General features: G+C 50.9%; 1 protein-coding gene across 4 annotated transcripts in view; it reads right to left on the minus strand.

Annotated features, from left to right (window-relative positions):
* The window catches only part of tanc1b (tetratricopeptide repeat, ankyrin repeat and coiled-coil containing 1b), a 158,577-nt gene extending 151,056 nt beyond the window's left edge, over nt 1–7,521 (minus strand). For all 4 annotated transcript variants that reach the window (XR_009929806.1, XM_062457986.1, XM_062457985.1 and 1 more), the window contains exon 1: nt 7,387–7,521. The gene's annotated coding sequence lies outside the window, so the exon portion shown is untranslated. The remainder of the gene's footprint in view (nt 1–7,386) is intronic.
* Between the last annotated feature and the right edge of the window lie 446 nt (nt 7,522–7,967).

Genomic DNA, 7,967 nt, shown 5'->3' on the forward strand with positions numbered 1-7,967 from the left:
GGACCTGGGCCTCTGGCAGCATGGGGACCAGGGTCTACTGGACCTGGGCCTCTGGCAGCATGGGGACCAGGATGTACTGGACCTGGGCCTCTGGCAGCATGGGGACCAGGGTGTACTGGACCTGGTCCTCTGGCAGCATGGGGACCAGGGTCTACTGGACCTGGTCCTCTGGCAGCATGGGGACCAGGGTCTACTGGACCTGGGCCTCTGGCAGCATGGGGACCAGGGTGTACTGGACCTGGTCCTCTGGCAGCATGGGGACCAGGGTCTACTGGACCTGGGCCTCTGGCAGCATGGGGACCAGGGTGTACTGGACCTGGGCCTCTGGCAGCATGGGGACCAGGGTCTACTGGACCTGGGCCTCTGGCAGCATGGGGACCAGGGTGTACTGGACCTGGTCCTCTGGCAGCATGGGGACCAGGGTCTACTGGGCCTGGGCCTCTGGCAGCATGGGGACCAGGGTGTACTGGACCTGGTCCTCTGGCAGCATGGGGACCAGGGTCTACTGGACCTGGGCCTCTGGCAGCATGGGGACCAGGGTCTACTGGACCTGGGCCTCTGGCAGCATGGGGACCAGGATGTACTGGACCTGGTCCTCTGGCAGCATGGGGACCAGGGTGTACTGGACCTGGGCCTCTGGCAGCATGGGGACCAGGGTGTACTGGACCTGGGCCTCTGGCAGCATGGGGACCAGGGTGTACTGGACCTGGGCCTCTGGCAGCATGGGGACCAGGATGTACTGGACCTGGTCCTCTGGCAGCATGGGGACCAGGGTCTACTGGACCTGGTCCTCTGGCAGCATGGGGACCAGGGTGTACTGGACCTGGTCCTCTGGCAGCATGGGGACCAGGGTCTACTGGACCTGGGCCTCTGGCAGCATGGGGACCAGGGTGTACTGGACCTGGGCCTCTGGCAGCATGGGGACCAGGGTCTACTGGGCCTGGGCCTCTGGCAGCATGGGGACCAGGATGTACTGGGCCTGGGCTAAAGCAGCTGTGCGCCTAAAGTAAATCACTCCAGGTTTATGTGTCTGAGAAACATTCCACAGGTGTTCCTCTCAGACAGGTCAGAGATAAGCCCTCGACAGCTCTCAACACCAGAACACAGGTTCATGATTAGCCTGGTCTCCCGTCGGCCGCACGGCGAGGCAGTATGAGGAGACTCTCATGCAGCTAGTCCAAGGCAGGGATCAGGGAGAACTGCTTCTGAATGGCCTAATAGGTCAATATTTTAGTCTACATGATGATCGACACTGGACAGTTTACCAAGTTAACTCCCACATGAAGTGCATACTTCGTGTGCATGTTATGACTTCAGTCAGTCAGAAATGTAAACCAAATGCCACTGGGAACCTCATTATGAAAGTATTTTTGGTGGCGGGGTTTTAAAGTGTAGACGTCACAGGAGACCAGTCTTTACCTTGAGTGTTTCCCTCAAAGACCACGGTCCTGACAGGACACCAGACCCCCTAGCCCCACGGTCCTGACAGGACACCAGACCCCCTAGCTCCACGGTCCTGACAGGACACCAGACCCCCTAGCTCCACGGTCCTGACAGGACACCAGACCCCCTAGCTCCACGGTCCTGACAGGACACCAGACCCCCTAGCTCCACGGTCCTGACAGGACACCAGACCCCCTAGCTCCACGGTCCTGACAGGACACCAGACCCCCTAACTCCACGGTCCTGACAGGACACCAGACCCCCTAGCTCCACGGTCCTGACAGGGCACCAGACCCCCTAGCTCCACGGTCCTGACAGGGCACCAGACCCCCTAGCTCCACGGTCCTGACAGGACACCAGACCCCCTAGCTCCACGGTCCTGACAGGGCACCAGACCCCCTAGCTCCACGGTCCTGACAGGACACCAGACCCCCTAGCTCCACGGCCCTGACAGGACACCAGACCCCCTAGCTCCACGGTCCTGACAGGACACCAGACCCCCTAGCCCCACGGTCCTGACAGGACACTAGACCCCCTAGCCCCACGGTCCTGACAGGACACCAGACCCCCTAGCTCCACGGTCCTGACAGGACACCAGACCCCCTAGCTCCACGGTCCTGACAGGACACCAGACCCCCTAGCTCCACGGTCCTGACAGGACACCAGACCCCCAAGCTCCACGGTCCTGACAGGGCACTAGACCCCCTAGCTCCACGGTCCTGACAGGACACCAGACTCCCTAGCTCCACGGTCCTGACAGGACACCAGACCCCCTAGCTCCACGGTCCTGACAGGACACCAGACCCCCTAGCTCCACGGTCCTGACAGGACACCAGACCCCCTAGCTCCACGGTCCTGACAGGACACCAGACCCCCTAGCCCCACGGTCGTGACAGGACACCAGACCCCCTAGCTCCACGGTCCTGACAGGACACCAGACCCCCTAGCTCCACGGTCCTGACAGGACACCAGACCCCCTAGCTCCACGGTCCTGACAGGACACCAGACCCCCTAGCTCCACGGTCCTGACAGGACACCAGACCCCCTAGCTCCACGGTCCCGACAGGACACCAGACCCCCTAGCTCCACGGTCCTGACAGGGCACCAGACCCCCTAGCTCCACGGTCCTGACAGGGCACTAGACCCCCTAGCTCCACGGTCCTGACAGGACACCAGACCCCCTAGCTCCACGGTCCTGACAGGACACCAGACCCCCTAGCTCCACGGTCCTGACAGGACACCAGAAACGTTAATCAATAACAGCTGTTTCACAAAGAGGTAGTTTAAATACACACGTGCAAGTGGGCGTGCACTCACACACACACACACGCTCAAATACACACCCAACCGCACTTGCTTGCTTACAGAGGCTTGGATATCATGCCTCAGCCCATTGAGAGAAGTTTCATGTGGATTCTTTCATAAATGAATTATTAGCATGTCAGTTCAGATAGCGGAATGCCTCATTGAGCTGAACGTGTTCATTAAAGCATGGAATCGTAAAACTTCTTTTTTTTGTCAGGCCAAAGTAATTGCGGTTTTCAACTGTAGGCTGTTTTCTCAGAGGAGCTAATGAGGTCAGTCTGAATTTCACAGGGTGGTACCGTGGCTGGTCTGCCTTGTTTTTCCACGATCTCTCTCAGAACGTCTCTCCTTGGTGCTCAGACACCAGGCCTCAAACCCAATATGTACGCCTGTAATTCTGTTACATTTTAATTGATAGCCAGGGGGGAAGCAACACAATTAAGTGGTGGGGTTAAAATAGTTAAAAAAACAATTCAATACATAAACTGCCTTGAACCCTTGAGAAACTGTTACTAATGCAATTACACAATGCAACATTGCTTACAGGATGGATAGGACATTGGTTAATGAAGGCTAATATCTCCATGTATGATACTGGCTGTTGGCAACTTCAGAAATCAGCACTTCACAGGTAACATGAAACGATAGCCTTACGCTGTTAACATCGTATTTTCTTTTTTGGTGACAAACCCTCCAGTTATGCAACAATCCGGCCTAAAGAAAGCCAATTACCAAGACTTGAAGACTACATACGAAGAATTCATACTTTCTTTTCTAATTGGAGACCGCTTCAGTGTTGACCTATGAGAGGCCTGAGGAGCTCGCCAGCTGAGTGATGTGGTTGTGGTTGTCATGACGCACAGCACGGCAAACAAGACCCTGCTTTGTTTCAGCTGCAAAGTGCCCAGGGGCCAATTGATTAGAGCATCATTTCACAACAGGCCCCTCAAACCACTCCAACAACCATGACACATAAAAACGTCCAGAGCATGATGTACAGGTCCTCCTTCTCAAACAGGCCCTTCAACAGAGCAGCCACTGAGGCTTCACAATGTGTGCTTGGACACTAGCAATTAACTGTTTGAAACAAACACCATCGCCCAGGCATGTGGATGGTGTGGATTGATGTTTCTTGACATTTCTTGATGCTGGCATCAATCCCATTGCTTGTTAAGCTCATACTTTGAACTGCTGTGGGAATCCATCAGGTTTTCCCAGCTACCACACCAACCAATCAAGTGAGGCCTTGACAACCTACACCACTTCCCTGTTTTTGTACACAAACCCGACCCTGCCCAGTAAATGTCAGATAACAATGGCTCTTAGCTCAGCTAAGCCCTTCCTGTTGGTGGACATGTAATAGGCCTATCTGTGTGCTACCCTGCTGTGCCTCTACATAGTGTGGGCCCAGTGCGGGCAGCACAGGCTTCCAGGGCCCTGCTCTCAGGAACGCTCCCTGTCCAGGGCTCAACATTAACATTTTTTGGCACTGGCCCCATCGGGCCAGTGGGTTTGAAATTTACTGGCCCCAAGACAGTTTTTACTGGCCCCCCCTCCAAAAGTTGTAATTTATCATTGTTACAACAAAACCAAAGAATTATAAGTTGTGTTATTCTGTTAACATATTTAACCATTTATTAAACACATCCTGGATATAAAAACCAAAAAAAATGAAATCACATTTCTAGTGATAAAAAATTTAAAGGTAATAGTCAGCTAAACAATTGACTTAAGCTCAAACATGACGTGCTCTCTTCCCTGCTGACAGCCATCTCTGCACAACTCTGTCTGGCTGAAACTGAAACCTCTGGTCCCTCAATGCTAATATATAAAAGCTTCCATAGCATTTTATCAGTATGATACTAAGTACCCAAGTCGACACCATTCTTCTGCTGCAGTTCAATTGCCTGGGGGAACTAGGCGAACGGCTGGCCCGTCTTAAATTACGTGATATGCGGTTGTTATAAGTCGTGCAATAACACGATGGGCATCTACATTTAAATTCCTCACCAGCATGGTCAACGGCCTGGAAGATGGATTGTCAACCATCCGCTTAGCTGTCACGCAAACCAGGGGCTGTCTGCTAGCATGGTTGGTCAGGTATTGTTTTCGAAAATTGTCGGTGCTTCTGTAAAAATATCAATTTTGTCTGCTTTAGACGGGAACATACGACAGACGACACAGTGCATCTTCGTTCCATAAAAAAGTTGCTTCCGTTTGAGCTCGTAGCTCTACTTAGCTGCCATCTTCACTTTATTGTCTCACGCCAGTTGTTAAAAAATGTATCGAGATTAGAGAATTACAATTTGACAACCACTCGTCACTCACTACTCAACTCTTGATTTGCCAACTGTGTGCCCCACGAGCTGCAAAGTTATTTATGCATTTAGCAGATAGCAAAACATGAAGGATGTTAACTTTTACAATGCAAATTATTTTTCAATCAATAATTTGCAGTGGCCCGATCGGGCCAGTGAGTTGCTAGTTTAACTGTCCCGACGTTACTTTTTACTGGCCCCGGGCCATCGGGCCATCGTTATTGTCGAGCCCTGCTGTCTCTGACCTACAGAGCAGAAGTCCTGCTCTCAGGAACGCTTCCTGTCTCTCACCTCCAGAGCAGCAGTCCTGCTCTCAGGAACGCTCCCTGTCTCTGACCTCCAGAGCAGCAGTCCTGCTCTCAGGAACGCTCCCTGTCTCTCACCTCCAGAGCAGCAGTCCTGCTCTCAGGAACGCTCCCTGTCTCTGACCTCCAGAGCAGCAGTCCTGCTCTCAGGAACGCTCCCTGTCTCTCACCTCCAGAGCAGCAGTCCTGCTCTCAGGAACGCTCCCTGTCTCTGACCTCCAGAGCAGCAGTCCTGCTCTCAGGAACGCTCCCCGTCTCTGACCTCCAGAGCAGCAGTCCTGCTCTCAGGAACGCTCCCTGTCTCTGACCTCCAGAGCAGCAGTCCTGCTCTCAGGAACGCTCCCTGTCTCTGACCTCCAGAGCAGCAGTCCTGCTCTCAGGAACGCTCCCCGTCTCTGACCTCCAGAGCAGCAGTCCTGCTCTCAGGAACGCTCCCTGTCTCTCACCTCCAGAGCAGCAGTCCTGCTCTCAGGAACGCTCCCTGTCTCTCACCTCCAGAGCAGCAGTCCTGCTCTCAGGAACGCTCCCTGTCTCTGACCTCCAGAGCAGCAGTCCTGCTCTCAGGAACGCTCCCCGTCTCTGACCTCCAGAGCAGCAGTGGGCGTCTGGTGCCAGCACCTGTTACTGTCCAACTGGCCTGAAGCCTCGTGGGAACCAGACTCTGCCTGGACACCCTGTCGGCATTTCAATCACTACAAATAAACACCCAGCTCACGGACATCATTTTCAGTGTCTTGCAATGGTGTAGGCTGTAATTTTACGTATTGTTGCCAAGTTATAGTATTAGGACTAGGCTACTCTGTTCATTGCTGAACTGAATGTGTGTAAACGTGTTATTTTGTCTGGATGAACACTACCACAGTGTCTTTCAACAGACCAGACATAGCTTTGTCCCCCATAATTGTATAAATCGATTTCAACATCAAAAAAGTTATTTTGCAGGCAGCTTCACTGCTGACAGTTCTGTAAAGGTATAGTATGGGCTGCAGCACAGTTTACAGATGACATTCAGCGCCAGGATCACCAATTTCGTGAGGAACCTTTTGATCAAAACAGTGTGACATTTCAGCATCAGGAGCTCTTGCCGAGCACCTGATTCCTACATAGACTCCTTCTACAAGACAACGCTGGAAAATAACCTTCCGTAAACGGTCCAACTTTATGTGGGCTAACAAAGATTCCTAGCCTCCAGCTGGTTTGGGTCCTGATTTCAAAACCACCGCAACTAATCTAAAAATATAGGAACCCAAGCATCAAACAGGACCACATCTTAAATGGTGGGTAATAACATCCCTTTTCCCTGTTAGGGGGCAGGCTGTCACCCGGGGAGGTTGCTATGTCACTCGCTCCCAAACCTCGATCCTTGATGTCACCCACTACCAGCGAGCGAGTTAATCCGTTCTTAAACTTCCGATGTTATAAAAAATATAGACAGGAACAAACCGTTGCTATAAATCAATTAAATTGAAGTGTGGTGTGTTTATCATACTGCATTTCAATATAACGTTACTCCCCTGTGAGTGACTATCCAGGAAAGATCAAATGAGGCCAGTTTTCTCATCACAGAAGGCTGTCTGGATGAAATGATAACAAGGCACTGAAGTTTGTAAAGCATATGGCGTCAAAGACCAACAAAAGCCCGTGGAGGCTAAAAGTTTGTCGCTGGAAACGATGATATTAGCTCGAGATGTCAAGACTACGTTTGGAAAGAATACTCAATAATATTAATCCCACTGTTTAACAATATTGAAAATATATATGAGCCCTTGTGCTCGGCTTTCTAAAATAATTTCATTTATTACAAACATTATAAATCTCGTTAGGTCGCTGTCCCTCCCTTGTGAAAGGCATGTCCTAACGTATTCTTGCGGGCTAGCTTGCGTCTCATTGCCGAAATCAAGACTTAAGTCTTCACTGTCTCTTTAAACCCGGCAAGTGCATAGACATTTACAAGGTAAGAAAACATGTAGATGAACAAGCCTGCGTTGAACTTTACAGTAAAAAAAAACTATTACCTGGTAAATGTCATCAATATCCCAGTCGAAAAAGTTTTCTTACGGCTTATCTCCACATGAATCCCTTGATGGACCAAAGGTAGGAGACGGCCGCGGCTCCTCCTCCTCACAGCATGAGGTCACTGTGGAGAGTACGAGCACTGGAACCGAGGTACTTCCACGCGCAGAGCATGCCCCATGTGCATGTAATGAGTCAGTCAGAAATGTAAAGCCACTTATTAACCTAAATATGTTAGATTGAGTACATTGTCATGACTTTATGGCATCCATGGCAGTAGAAAACTTTTTTTTTTATGTAGTAAAGACTGGATAATTCGTTGGGGCAGTTCCTGTTTCCAAGCAAATCACATCAGCTTGAGTAGCTTCACAGCAAGACAGGTAAATGGCGCCCCCATGCGGGACAAATATGTAATATGTCGCTAGTTCACAATTACCGTCACTGAATCAATGTATTGCATACTATTGTTGCGGTACTAGAATTTATATTATAAAAATTCAGAACATTTTAATTGGCCTAATCATTTTCCCATCTATTGTATAAGTAAACCATACGTTTCCTAATGACATATTACATAAAACAT

Source organism: Osmerus eperlanus, chromosome 3 (genome assembly GCF_963692335.1).
Source record: "Osmerus eperlanus chromosome 3, fOsmEpe2.1, whole genome shotgun sequence".
Lineage (NCBI taxonomy): Eukaryota > Metazoa > Chordata > Actinopteri > Osmeriformes > Osmeridae > Osmerus > Osmerus eperlanus.